The sequence below is a fragment of the Oncorhynchus gorbuscha genome, linkage group LG26, assembly GCF_021184085.1.
Source record: "Oncorhynchus gorbuscha isolate QuinsamMale2020 ecotype Even-year linkage group LG26, OgorEven_v1.0, whole genome shotgun sequence".
Taxonomy (NCBI): domain Eukaryota; kingdom Metazoa; phylum Chordata; class Actinopteri; order Salmoniformes; family Salmonidae; genus Oncorhynchus; species Oncorhynchus gorbuscha.
In genome coordinates, this window is record NC_060198.1 from 31,873,051 (window position 1) to 31,888,811 (window position 15,761).

Consider the following 15,761-nt stretch of genomic DNA (forward strand, 5'->3'; position numbering starts at 1 on the left):
CTGCAAGAGGAGCTGGGAATATTACACACAGAACACAGCCGAACCACAACACCCTCCCCTGGACACACCCTGCTGGGGATCACTGCTTCTCTTTTTTCTGAACCGTCGCCCACGCCACTCGGAGAGAAAGCTCTCCCTCATCATCATCCTGAAGAAAACCCCTTTCTCCTCATTTTCACCCTACAGAGGACACCTACCAATCTCCAAGGGCTGAGATTCCCCTGGTGAACATTGTCTTTTTTCCTTTTTTCTTTTTTTTTCCCTTTTGGATTTGGACACGGCCTCTCCACAGTAAATACACAGGCCAGCTAATATAAAGACCACAGATCATAGTATTGACTCAACCTACGGCTTGAAGACCTGTGAAACGAAGAAGGACCTAGATCACTCTCATTGTATGTCAAGAATGGTTACTGTACGTATATGCCTCATTTTTCTCTTCTATTTGCAAGGATGGTGGATGTTGTAGCAGCAGCATGCATTGCATAGGCTACATTCTGGAGCGCAGACCCTTTGTTTTCCACTTGATTGTATTGTACACAAACATATATACATGAATGCATACAGCCCTATGTATATATACACATATTATATGATATATGATACAATGTGGTATCTTTGATAGGCTAGCTAGCTATAATACTGGTATAAACAAACACACATGTATTACACACAATATTTGTAAGCTATAGTGGCCTAAATAGGCTTATACTACTGCTCACGCGGTTATGGGATATTTTCTTGACAAGATTAACGATCGATGCTGGCAATTAGTAATGTCATGCTGAGGGATGCGCCACGGCTGCCTGCGCGAGGCTCCATCCCTGCCTGCATCTTCGACGCTGGAGAGCAAAATGCTTTATTCTGCCATTTTATAGAGGACGATATATTTGCTTATCATAGGCCCACTAGGCTATATCAAAATCAATGGCTGCATTATTTGTATACACATTTTTCGATAAGGGCGTAGGGGGCAGAGGGTGCTGAGGCCGCGTGCGGCTGCTGCTGCTGAGCGGCGTAGAGAGTGGTGGGGGGAGGAATGTCTTTCTCCGCCTGCCCTGCCTGGCACAGCACATGGATGCTTTCTGAGACAAAACATGATGCCTCGGAGGCTGAGGGCCCATCGAGCAAGGCAAAGAAAAAGGGTCGAGTCACTCAGTGAGGGGGGGGGGATTACGGATACATTGGTTTGGATTGAATCAGGCAAGTCAAAATTCCTAAGGGTTCTTGTTGCGATGCAACGGAGTAAATGGGATGGAAATTTCAGAGGCCGCGAAACGAGGGATGGCGACTAGAGTTTTCTTTTTACGAGCCCATTTTTACCCATCCATCATAACACTTTTTTTTTTTAAACTAGCGCCCATTTGAATCACGCCTGTTAAAGGGTTTATGTAGCCTTAGCAGCGTTAAATTAGCCTAGCTCATAGCCGACGGCCGAATTGGGCGTGCCTCTGCTGGACTCGAGCGCGTAATGATGGCACGCGCTGGCTATTGGTCTCAAAGCTTTCATCTCCAAACATCCTCTTGACTTAATGACGCTGCCTCCAATTTATTCCTGTCAGCAGGTGGAATGATTTACCGTTGTGTTGTTCTCATGGTTTAGTAAATCCGGCGTGCAAGGAGCAAGCTAAATATATCAAATGTGATTAAATAACTAATTTCTATGCTCTATATTTATGCTTTATATAAAATGCTATATATTTATCAGGTAGGCTTTGTGCCTATGTTCTATCGACTTAATTTACATATTTTAATGACAGGTGCAGGTAGAACCACATTTTCTCTTTTAAACAATAGGCTGCTACAATATCCAAAGGGATATAATAATTTGTTGCAACCAAAAACACAAATACGGCCATTTATAAATTATATGCATTATAGGCCAACATAAATTATCGAATGACCATTCCATGGGACTTGGTAGCCTACTGCGATGGTCGTGTAGGCCCAAAATAAAATCTAGTAGCCTACATAATATAGCACGAGCACGACCATGTTTATAAACTGAAGAGCAGACTTATTTTGCAAGTCCTAAATCTTTGAGATCATAATAATGCAATTATTTCAATCGATAGCCCACTTGATAATTACCTAGACCTATAGCCTCAGTATGTTTCAGCTGTCCTTATTGAATAGTAGCCCATTTCTATTTCATCAGTGTTTGCCCGTGGAGCTGGGCTAACAGGCAGGCCCAGAGCCCAGTCAGCGTCATGCACGTAGGCCTATAGCTCCTGTCCACATGTTCCGCAGTCCTCCGTGAGCATTGCCTGTACCGCAGTGCCAAGCAAATAAAACAGTTGAGTCAGATAACCTTCCCAGGGCGCTTCCGCGATTCAAGGACAAGGACAGTAGGCCACCAAGTGTAAACGAGCCTAAATAGAACTGACGCTATGAGTTTATAATATAAGATGTATCCTGTATTGACATGTATTGTCAAATGATTTCGTCTAGAAAATCAATCCAACAATGGAGTATGACTGGAAGGCAAAATCAGGTTTAGCCTAAATAGATTTGGATTTATTTTGAAATACTCTAGATTTACTTCAAGATAGGGAACTGAAATAGACTCGTAGGCCTACATAAGAATAAGAGACCTCAATTGCCATGTTGTCACGAAAGTCATGCATGGTATAACCAAGCCTACTACTGTCCCCGTAAATTGAAGTAATTGACAGCCATGGTCGTGGAAATAATACAGCAACAAAGAAAATATCTACTAAACTGAGCGAAGATCATTTTGTAGGCCGAATTTGATTTTTTCCCTCTTAATATGTCCTAAAAATATATGTTGTACATTATTATTGTTATTATTATTATTATTAGGCGTATGATTGACTTACTGGAGCGAAAGGATGTTGGAAATTGTGGCGTTCATTGTTCCCGGAGCGTCCTGCAGCCCCTGGCCATGACACAAAGCGCTACTGTTTACATTAATATTCATAGAGCTGCCATAGTCTCTGCGCGCGAGAAGAGGAGGAACGGGTGGCTCTTTTGTTTGGTTATTTCAATACCTTTATTCAGCAAAAAGGCGCTAGGGTTTGTGAATTCCTACAGAGCGCACATGTCTTGTTTTCACAAAATAAGGGAAAGGGGTAGACGATGTTGTGTAATATAAATGCGAACATTTTTAAATGCGTGAAAAGAATCGAATGAAACATTTTGAAATGTCACAGAAAAGGCTCGATGGCTTGGACAATGCATTCTGGCCTCAAACGGAATCGCCTGAAAGCCACTCCCTACTTCAGCACTCTGGATAGCGCCCCTGGTTTCGACGAAAGCTACACACACAAACACACTCACAGGGAATTTGCAACATGGCTTATGTCTGTGTCATAAAATGCATTGACAAACGGGGAAATTATTTTAAAACATCACATTTTTCCTAATATAACACTAAAAAAAAGAAAACGATATATATAGACCTATTAAAAATGAGTGTTAGTGCAGAGCATTAGTTACTGACTGTATGAAGGCTAAGGTTGTGAGTGTTGGGCTGTGACTTGTGTTGTCCTGTTGTTTTACAGCTGCCACCATGATCCCTTTAAGCTGCAGAGAGTGTGGCTAATGCCTTTTTTTAGGATAATCCTGTAATCTGTGTTATTTAGAAGGCCCATTTACAACCCCAGCCTAGAATCCACTTGCGATTCAGGCCTTCCAAAAGAATGATTGATGTATATTTTAAAAACCAGGATGAGAAAGAGAAAAAAAGCATTGAAAATCGAGGCCTTTCTCTTGAAGCTAAACCGTAGTTTAGTGAATCCCCTGTCTTTGGTGGTTCCATGAAATTAGATTTTTCAAATGTTTTTTTTCAAGTTACTCAAATGAGACTAATGCACTACCATTTTAGGCGGGTTGTATTGTGGTACAACGGTGTCTGCAATAGGGGTTTACTGATGAAAAGAGAAGCCAACAACTCCTAAATAACATGAAATATTCAGAACCTATTATTTTCTGATGGTGTTGTTGCCAACAGGAAATAACCTTTTGACAAGTCCCTTTTTAGAATGTAGAGAGCAGTCTTGACTCCAATGTATGGACCTGTGTTTGATTCCCATTAGTACACTTAGGAACAATGAGGCCTTAGCATGAGAATCTCAGTTCCATCTGAACGCAGTCTTCTGGCTGATACAACCACAGTGATTTCCGTAAAGGGTAATCACATCACATGCTTTGACCTTTATCGGGACATGACAAAAGCTGGCCCGAATACTGTATGTGGCAGACTGCTGCTTTTCCTCTTAGGACAGGTCTTCATCTTCCACTTGTAGGAAAGCAACAGCAGTCGTGTATATAGACAAGGAGAAAGACCATTTGAAGAAGACCACGCTGCCAGTATCTGTATTTATAATAATAATATATGCCATTTAGCAGACGCTTTTATCAAAAGCTGGACTTACAGTCATGTGTGCATACATTCTACTTATGGGTGGTCCCGGGATCGAACCCACTACCCTGGTATTACAAAGCGCCATGCTCTACCAACTGAGCTACAGAAGGACATTTGGGTCATGTAATGTTGCTGTGTTTTGTAATTGAGCATTGTCAAGGTGGTCTGTGTGCTGTGCTCACTCCACTCGTCAGGCAGAGAGAGAGAGAGGAGGTAGGGCTCTGGGCTCTTGTTTGCGTGCGAGTCTGGGTCCATGTGTAGGCGATGCTGATGATGCAGTCCATTAAATATTAAGGGAGATCTCTCAGGTCCCAGAAATAGAAAAAGAAAGGCACATCTAGTGCCGGGACAAGGAGAAGAAGAGCTGGCCCAACCAACAGCAGAAATCTGAAAGTGTTGGGGGTGGTGTGTTTAATGCGTTTGTGTATGGTTACTCTCTTTGTTGTCATTCATCATGATTAGCAACAGAATTCATTAACAAAATTAGCCTATCAGAGGTGGGCTGGTTGGGCCTTTATCTATGACCTGATGGGTAATTGCCTACATCCTTGCCATATCAGTACTTGGATATTGTTATTGATGTAGTTGATATTTTCCACTAATTTCTTTGTAAAGGCTAACATGTTCTGATGAAAATTACGACTTGTTCTATTTGTAGCATCCTAAAAGCACTCTATTCTGTTTTTGTCATCCTCCTGCTTTTTGGCATGGAGATGTCAGGGTGATGTTAGATGTTGCTTGTGTCAGCCAGTCTCTCCCTCTGTGTCTCTGTGGCCAGTCTGAGCCTGGGAATTATATAACTTTAGAACTTGTCACTGTGGATGCCTGGACTGCCACACTGAGGTCTATTTCAGTTGACAAGTCAAATTTGCTGGGATTTAGTGTCTTTCTGCAAAGGGCTGTAATATTTGGTCCGTTCTGTGGTAAATTCAGAAAATATTCATATTTCTATTCGTTTCGGACTTGTGTGTGTTACATCTATTTATCATACCCATGTGGACTATTTGTTCTTTCCCATTATGCATGAAGGATGATCTTTTAACTGGGTATTGTAGAACCTTCTGTCCATGTTCTGTTCCAGTGCAGTTCATAGATCAGCAGATCATACTGCTCTAGTCGAGACCAAAGAAGCCCATAACATGTGTACTGTATGATGGATGGCTAGTCTACTTTGCAGCAGCTCTCATGTGCTGCTTAGCTATGTGTGTTTGCAGTGTTTTATTTTTAGGCTGTCATAACTCACTCCCTTTCCCTTTCCCGCTTCCTCTCCCTCTGATGTTCTCTCCCTGTCAATGTCAATTTGACTTAAATATATTCTCTGCTTCCGCAAAGCCATCGAATATTAATACATGGAGAAAAACAATATCTGCCCAACAGAGATGGATTATTTCATTCACTCTGCCTCTATCTTTCTGTCCGCGCGCGCACACGCACGCACGCACGCACACACACACACACACACAACCAAAAGTCAGCCAGCCATTAGCGACAGTCTTGAAGCCGCTGTTACCTGGGCAACATGGTTCAAGGTACAGCTCAAGGCAGAAATCAGGTTAGCAGGAGGAGAGAGAGACAGAGAGAGAGCGAGACAGAGAGGGGCATGAGCACGGAGGGGGAAACAAGATGGGGGACACTAAGAGCTACAACAGGGCTTGGGGAATATCATCAAAGCAATGAATGCTTTTAGAGTAATATGTCCATAGCAGGGAAAAGGAACACTATTCTGTCTCCTCCATTAAGTTGAATGGATAAACATCAAAAGTAAACCCTGCCACGCAAAAGGGAAAATGATATAACCAAAACAACAGACAAACAGTAGTAAAGCTGCTGGTAATATTGTACCTTCCTCAAATAATTCTAGAAGCTTAGGCTACACTGTGAGACCTACTGGAGCTTTGGCGGTAGATGCCTTATAACACCCACCAGTCAGAGAGCTGCAGTCACCATGCCAGCCAGGCTCACAGATACCAGCTTGAATAATGGTACTTATTTAAACCACACTTCCCAGGTACACTATACCAGGAAATGGAACAGGAGCCAAAATATTTGTATCAGTTTGTGTTGAGCCCAGGAGGCCAGTAGTACAGGGAGGACATATTTGTACTAGCTTGTTTACACAGTATGTCAAAAGACAGTTATATTCGAGACAGAATGGTGAAAAGGAGGAGCGGATGAATGGAATAGATGGAGGAAGAGAGGGAGGGAAAGGAGAGATAGCGGGAAGTTTAGTTTTTGACCAGCACACACAGCTGTTCCATGAAGACAATCCCCTGTGGGTCAAATGAAGCAACATGGTGTACTCCAGAGCAACACACAATGACACCAACACACCTCTAGTGGGCACAAATACACACTCACTCACTCCATCCACTCGCACAAACAAGTTTGAGTCGGAGTCACAAAACACTCACTTACAAAAGAAGGTGAGCACACTAAAAGCCCAAATGTATTTTGGGGGTTGAAACGTTCCATGTGGCTACATGACAGCCTTCCGAGACGTTAGGCCTGAGCAGATTAGACAATGTCACTTTCTCTTTTGTCTGCCATGTCAACCTCCCCGTCCCAACGCCCACTGCCCCACCTGCCCCACCACCAATACCTAGGACCCTGTAATGATGTAATGCTGTTTGACCCTGTGGATGGACGGATGGAGGCTGGGGGATGGGAGGAGGAAACGGGGGAAAAAGGACTGTGACATCTGCAGGGCCAGAGGCAGCGAGAGAGAGAAAGAGCGGGGGAGGAGGGGGGGGGGTAGAGAGGGGTCTGTGTGTAGCCGACTGCTATCCCTGCCTCGCATCCTTCCACCCCCTCAGCTGATGTCTGACCTCTTCCATAGCTGACAATGACAGAGCGGACATTCATTCAATGAGCCTATATTAAAGGCCTACTAACAACAGCCCACCATTACTCTACTGTGGTGTTATTACTGCGGATGTATATTATTTGTACACAGGGTTCTATATTCTTCCTTTTCCTCAGCAGATAATCAGCACCATGGAAACCCAGGTGTCCAACGGTCCGAGCGGAACCAGCCTGCCTAACGGGCCAGTCATCAGCACCAACGGTGCCACAGACGACAGCAAGACCAACCTAATCGTCAACTACCTGCCTCAGAACATGACCCAGGAGGAATTCAAGAGCCTGTTCGGTAGCATTGGAGAGATCGAATCCTGCAAACTGGTCCGAGACAAGATTACAGGTATTCATGATGCTTCAGCAGGTACAGTTGATGAATAGACAGACAAACCAAATCTATTTCTAGTTGGAGGATAACAAATAATCACATACAGCATATGTACCTGTTGGTACAGTTATTTTGGTGCAAAAGCAGTTTCTAAAGGACCATTATCGATATCTGTTTTCAACGATTTAGGCCAGAGTTTGGGCTATGGGTTCGTAAACTATGTGGATCCCAATGACGCAGACAAGGCCATCAACACTCTCAACGGTCTCAAACTGCAGACCAAAACAATTAAGGTAAGAGCACCTGTCCTTCCTGCTTTTCAACCTGCGCCACTCTCCATCTTCACTGCTTCAATACGCTGCGGAAGACCAGGAGAAAGGCAGGGAGCAACTCAAAGAAAGGGAGGTGGCGAGAGAGGCAGAGAGGCAGAGAGAGGCAGAGAGAGGCAGAGAGAGGCAGAGAGAGGCAGACGTGACAAGAGGGGAAGGAGGAAAAAACAGGAGGGGTCGCAGGAACAAAGGAAGTGAGCAGAACAAGAAATGAGAGAGGGAGAGTGGAGAGAGGGAGAGTAGAGTGGAGGTCAGAAAGCAAGGGGCTAGCAGCATGCAGAGGTGATTGTGATGGAAATGTAATCAGGGAGTCTCACTGTGGGGCACGGGGGTCAGTTCAGGCTCCCCATCTGCCTCCAATCTGGCCTAATTAGGGGCTTCTTTGTCCCCAAAATGGATGGGGGTGGGAGGGGAGGAGGTGAGGGGGCAGATTAAACACTACTCCATCCGTCCCTCCGGCCCCCTCCTCCCACCTGATCAAAGTAGATCATAGATTGGGATAAAGCGCAGGCTTAGTTCAAATCAGACTTCTGAAAGACGGGCAGAGAGAGTCAACAGCATCAGGAGCTGGGTTGGGCTGTTGGAGTTATACAGACAGGTGGCAATCATATTGTTAATCATTATTTCAGTTATGTTACTGCAAAAATACACATATATTGTATTTAGGGGGCAATAATAACATTATTACTACTGTTAGTAATATGATATCAAAATAATTGGGCCGATATAAATGCCAGAAAATGTATACATTTTGTGGTTGTTATTGCTATTGTTGTTAATGTTGTTATTACAATTGTTAAAATATATAAATATATTTATATTATCAGGAGGGCTATTTTGAAAATCAATGAATATTATACAGCCATAAAACAATGACCAAGTAAATGTCATATTTCCACCAAAGCATTGTGAGATGGCGGGAGGGGGCAGGAGGAGTAAAGGGTAGGGAGTAGCTTGGGGAGCAGAATGCCAATGGCAGGATTAGAGGCCATATGGGCTGTAGGCACCATCTGTACTGTGGGAGAGAAAGGGAGAGGGTTAATTATAGGGAAGCCTCCGCTACCCCTCTCCCATTCTCTAGCACCCCCAATCACTGCATCACACACCCTGTCCACGCGCACTCTACCCAATACTGAAGTCCTGCACACTCACTGCACCATTTACAATGAGGAAAACTTTACTCTCTACACTCAATGGGTCAAATACATCCATTGGCTATGTGTTATGCGAGGCATGATAATACTCGATATTGTCTGGACATGTCAATCTAAATGTTGGACATGTCAATCTAAATGTTCACTGTCACTAGAAATGTCCCATATTTATATCTAAAATACATTCATTCAAGTTATACTGTACTTGTATATGCGAGTATGTGTTTATATAATAAGGAGTGAATGTTTTTGTGAGTTGATAGTCGGGGATGCTGTCTTGTGATCTATTTATATTGTTTGCTGGTTGCCAGTGGAGCTGTTCTCCCTCGAGGCTGGAAACAAAGGAAAGAGGCAGGACATGGAGGGGAGATCAGCTTATCTCTGGCAACACTCGCTCCCTCTCCCTCCATCCGAAACAAACAGGCAGACCACTCACAACCATGCACTGACTCTCACTATCTATCATACTCTCTCACTGGCTTTCATACACGCCAACGCATGAATATGTAGACATTTTCATAATCAATCTAAGTCACACTATAGTCTCACCATAGAATACTAATGTTAACTTTGCACAATGGTGGACACAATCAGTCACAAAGCGTTCCAAAAAACAGTCACACACATTGACAAAAAAGACGAGTGAAATGAATATTCATGCACGGCTACAAGGCCAGCAGCATACCACCCTGCATCCCATGCTGAAGCCCCTGGTCTAAAAGAAATATCCCATTCCCCAAGGCGGTGACTTAAAGTGCTGTCTTTTGATGGGATGTTAAACGGGTGTCCTGACTCTCTGTGGTCACTAAAAGATCCCATGGCACTTATTGTGAGTCTGTTAACCCTGGTAATCTGGCCCTCATAATGTCACCTAATCATCCCCAGTTTAAAATTGGATCATTCATCTATTCCCTAGGTTGTTGCTGTCCACCAACTTACCTGGGTAAATAAAAAAATGACTATATGGTTTTATGTGACGATAGGGAAACCTTTGATTTGATATCAGTATTAAAATGTGTTTCTTTGTCTTTGGATGGGATGTTCAGCATCTATCCGTGATGCCAACCTCTCTGTGGTCACTGACCCAGAAAAAGATCCCATGGCACTTATTGGTGGACCAGGTTACAGGTGTTAACCCTGGTAACCCACCATTAGCCTATTCTAATGTCCCTGAATCATCCCCAGACCTACCTTAAAATTAACGATGACCTATTCACTCTAGTTTAACCTATTGACCCCATAAGGTTGTCTTGCTGTAAATGAGAATGTGACCTCTCAGTCTAACTTACCTGGGTAAATAAAAAAATGACTATATGGTTTTATGTGCAATAACGATATGGGAAACCCCTGCCTGCTCTTTGATTTGATATCAGTAACTTAAAATGTGTTAACTCTTTGATGTGCTGTACCCTATCTACTCTAACATACCCCTGCCCCAGTTCAGCATCTATCCGTGATGCCAACCTGTATACCCCGGTCTCTAGTCTAAAGACCCATGACCCTAAAGGACATGACCTAGCTAAGCTGTTCTACCCCTGACCTACCGGACTCATCATCACCTCCCGCATCCTGGTGGACCTAGGTTACAGGTACAGCCTTAACTCACTTCTGGCACAACTGACCCCTAACTACCCCTGACCTACCATAACCTATTCTAACCCTGACTTACCCTGACCTACTCTAACATACCCAGACCTACCTTAACTCTACTCTAACGTACCCCTGACCTACCCTAACTCTAGTCTAACCTACCCTGACCTACCATAACTCTAGTCTAATGTACCCCTGATTTACCCTAACTCTAATCTAACATACCCCTGACCTACCATAACTCTAGTCTAATACCCCTGACCTACCATAACTCTAATCTACCCTAACTCTAGTCTAACCCCTGACCTACCCTAACTCTACTCTAACGTATCCCTGACCTACCCTAACTCTAATCTAACGTACCCCTGACCTACCCTAACTACTGACCTACTCCCTAACTCTCCCTAACTCTAATCTAACCTACCCTAACCTAACTCTACCTACCCCATACCCCCTGACCTACCCTAACTCTAGTCTAACGTACCCCTGACCTACCCTAACTCTACTCTAACATACCCCTGACCTACCCTAACTCTACTCTAACATACCCCTGACCTACCCTAACTCTAGTCTAACATACCCCTGACCTACCCTAACTCTACTCTAACATACCCTGACCTACCATAACTCTACTCTAACATACCCCTGACCTACCCTAACTCTACTCTAACATACCCCTGACCTACCCTAACTCTAGTCTAAATACCCACTTACCCTGACCTACTCTAACAAACTCCCTGACCTACCCTAACTCTAGTCTAACATACCCCTGACCTACCTAACCTAGTCCTAACTGACCTACTCTAACTCTACTCTAACATACCCCTGACCTACCCTAACTCTAACGTACCCCTGACCTACCCTAACTCTAGTCTAACGTACCCTGACCTACCCTAACTCTAGTCTAACGTACCCCTGACCTACCCTAACTCTAGTCTAACGTACCCCTGACCTACCCTAACTCTAGTCTAACGTACCTACCCTAACTCCCTGACCTACCCTAACTCTACTCTAACGTACCCCTGACCTACCCTAACTCTACTCTAACATACCTAACCTGACCTACCCTAACTCTACCTACCCTAACTCTAGTCTACCCCTGACCTACCCTAACTCTACTCTAACGTACCCCTGACCTACCATAACTCTACTCTAACATACCCCTGACCTACCCTAACTCTACACTCTAACTAGTCTAACATACCCTGACCTACCCTAACTCTAGTCTAATACCCCTGTCCTACCATAACCTGACCTACCCTAACTCTACTCTAACATACCCCTGACCTACCCTAACTCTACTCTAACATACCCTGACCTACCCTAACTCTAGTCTAACATACCCCTGACCTACCCAACCCTAACTCTAGTCTAACTACCCCTGACCTACCCTAACTCTAGTCTAACATACCCCTGACCTACCTAACTCTACTCTAACATACCCCTGACCTACCCTAACTCTACTACCCTAACCCTAACTCTGACCTACCCTAACTCTACTCTAATTTACCCCTGACCTACCCTAACTCTACTCTAACATACCCCTGACCTACCCTAACTCTACTCTCTAACATACCCCTGACCTACCCTAACTCTACTCTCTAACATACCCCTGACCTGTCCCCTAACTCTACTCTAACATACCCCTGACCTACCCTAACTCTACTCTAACATACCCTGACCTACCCTACCCTAACTCCTAACATACCCTGACCTACCTAACTCTAGTCTAACGTACCCCTGACCTACCCTAACTCTACTCTAACGTACCCCTGACCTACCCTAACTCTACTCTAACATACCCCTGACCCTACCCTAACTCCTAACATACCCCTGACCTACCACTAACTCTAGTCTAACATACCCCTGACCTACCCTAACTCTAACTCTAGTCTAACATACCCCTGACCTACCTAACTCTACTCTAACATACCTACCCTGACCTACTAACTAACTCTAACTCTCTAACATACCCCTGACCTACCTAACTCTACTCTAACGTACCCCTGACCTACCTAACTCTACTCTAACATACCCCTGACCTACCCTAACTCTACTCTAACATACCCCTGACCTACCCTAACTCTACTCTAACATACCCCTGACCTACCTAACTCTACTCTAACATACCCCTGACCTACCCTAACTCTACTCTAACGTACCCCTGACCTACCCTAACTCTAACTCTAACTCTAGTCTAACATACCCCTGACCTACCCTAACTCTAGTCTCTAACATACCCCTGACCTACCTAACCTACCCTAACTCTACCTCTAACGTACCCCTGACCTACTCCCTAACTCTATCGACCCTAACTCTACTCCCTGACCTACCCTAACTCTAGTCTAACATACCCCTGACCTACCCTAACTCTACTCTAACGTACCCCTGACCTACCCTACCCTAACTCTACTCAAACGTACCCCTGACCTACCCTAACTCTAGTCTAACGTATCCCTGACCTACCCTAACTCTACTCTAATGTACCCCTGACCTACTCTAACTCTAACTCTAGTCTAACATACCCCTGACCTACCCTAACTCTACTCTAACATACCCCTGACCTACCCTAACTCTACTCTAACATACCCCTGACCTACTCTAACTCTAACTCTAGTCTAACATACCCCTGACCTACCCTAACTCTACTCTAACATACCCCTGACCTACCCTAACTCTAGCTAACATACACCTGACCTACCCTAACTCTAGTCTAACATACCCCTGACCTACCCTAACTCTACTCTAACATACCCGACCTACCATAACTCTACTCTAACATACCCATGACCTACCCTAACTCTAGTCTGAACCCTGACCCCCTAACTCTAGTCTAACATACCCCTGACCTACCCTAACTCTAGTCTAACATACCCCTGTCCTACCATAACCTACCCATAACTCTACTCTAACATACCCCTGACCTACCCTAACTCTAGTCTAACATACCCCTGTCCTACCATAACTCTACTCTAACATACCCATCCCCTAACTCTACTCTAACTATACCCTGATCTACCCTAACTCTACATAACCCCTGACCTACCATAACTCTACTCTAACATACCCCTGCCTACTCTAACCTACATAACTCACTAACATACCCCTACTCTAACTCTACCTGACCTACCATAACTCTACTCTAACATACACCTGACCTACCATAACTCTACTCTAACGTACCCATGACCTACCATAACTCACTCTAACATACCCCTGACCTACCCTAACTCTAGCCTAATGTACACCTGACCTACCCTGACTCTACTCTAACATACGCCTGACCTACCCTAACTCTAGTCTAACGTACCCCTGACCTACCCTAACATACCCCTGACCTACCCTAACTCTAGTCTAATGTACCCCTGACCTACCCTAACTCTAGTCTAATGTACCCCTGACCTACCCTAATTCTACTCTAACATACCCCTGAACTACCATCGACCTATCCTTACCTACTCTAACTTACCTCCCCCTAACCAACTGTAACCCTACTCTAACCTTTCCCATCTCATTGGACCAAGTCAGAGTCATGACTCACCCCTCCTCACCCCTCAGGTGCTAACATTAGCTTGCTTTCTGACCCCGGAGCAGGTATATCGCGAGGAGTGGGCTTCATCCGGTTTGACAAGCGGAACGAGGCGGAAGAGGCCATCAAGGGCCTGAATGGCCAGAAGCCCCTGGGCGCAGCCGAACCCATCACGGTGAAGTTCGCCAACAACCCCAGCCAGAAGACGGGCCAGGCCCTGCTCACCCAGCTGTACCAGACAGCTGCACGCCGCTACACTGGCCCTCTGCACCACCAGACTCAGCGCTTCAGGTACTGCCCCCACCACCACCAAATCCCCGCTCTGACCTGTCTGTCATCTGACCCGACACACCTGCCCTGCTGGAACGAGCACTACGGCGCTCGCTCATCCTATCTTCCTCTCTTTCTCTCCCTCTTTTTTCTTGACTTTCTTTTAAACTGCAGCCTCATCCCTCCATTTGGAAAGGGACCAGATCCAAATAACAGCACAAAACCAATGTAAGAGACCCCCAATGTATCAAAGCACAAATCAAATGAAAACCAAGCAAAGTGCTCCAAACCAGTCAAACAACATAGTATCTACTAAACAAGATGACAAAATTACATTTAAATGAATCAGATAATGCAGATCTCCAACACACACACACACACACACACACACACACACACACACACACACACACACACACACACACACACACACACACACACACACACACACACACACACAGATTTGCATAGTGCGTTGTTGTGGTTCGCCAAAGCCAGGACTTGAGCTCTGTGATGGGTTGCTGTTGGGATAGACAGACGGCTCCTCTACAGTACAGTGAAGGGCGCCCTCTGGAGGCCAGCTGGCAGAGGAGCAGGAGCAGCATGTTAAAAGGCCTTCCTCCTCTCAGACCTCACCACTAACGTCTCCACCCCCTTCATTTCTCCCTCTTGCGTTGCAGACTCGACAATTTACTAAACGCCAGCTACGGAGTCAAGAGGTAAATGCCAAAGGTGTACTTTGTAAAATCCAAAAAGATACAACAAAAAAACAAACATCCATGCCTAAGAACAAACCTCAAACAAAGTGACTGGAATACCACCTGCTGCCTTCACCTTGAAATGACAGATTATGAAAATATTCCCTAATTCCCTATTCACACTGCCCATTAAACTGAGAAGTTATGTAACAACCAGTCCAGACAGTAGAACACATAAATATGCTAAGCAGTGTCTAGGGTTGTCTAACAGCAGGGTATTCTGGCATGGCTTTGTTTATAATCTTTTGGTTTGATTACGTAATGGAACTGATGTGTGTGTGTTTCTTTATGAACTAACATTATCAGTTTGGGTTTGGCTTTATTGTCCCCTTTATTCCGCCAGCATGGACATACCAGATTGAGTTTGCGTCTTCTTCTGTTTGCTCCAATTTTCCTATGATTTGATTCAAATTTGCTTTCATCCCTCTCTAGGTTTCTGTGTTTTGTTCAATATTGTGATTTCCGTTAAACATTGTGATTTCTGTGTCTAATCTTCGCAGAGGCTTTGGTCAGCAGAGACTATGACTAAAATATGCAGAGCGTGGGTGTTTGTGTGTCAT

General features: G+C 44.6%; 1 pseudogene across 1 annotated transcript in view; it reads left to right on the top strand.

Annotated features, from left to right (window-relative positions):
* Positions 1-15,761, top strand: part of LOC124015312 — a 21,638-nt pseudogene continuing 5,877 nt past the window's right edge. The window contains exons 1-6 of the transcript XR_006835131.1: positions 1-415; positions 7,370-7,586; positions 7,761-7,865; positions 10,475-10,636; positions 14,236-14,464; positions 15,124-15,162. The product of XR_006835131.1 is annotated as an ELAV-like protein 3 (transcript). The remainder of the gene's footprint in view (positions 416-7,369; positions 7,587-7,760; positions 7,866-10,474; positions 10,637-14,235; positions 14,465-15,123; positions 15,163-15,761) is intronic.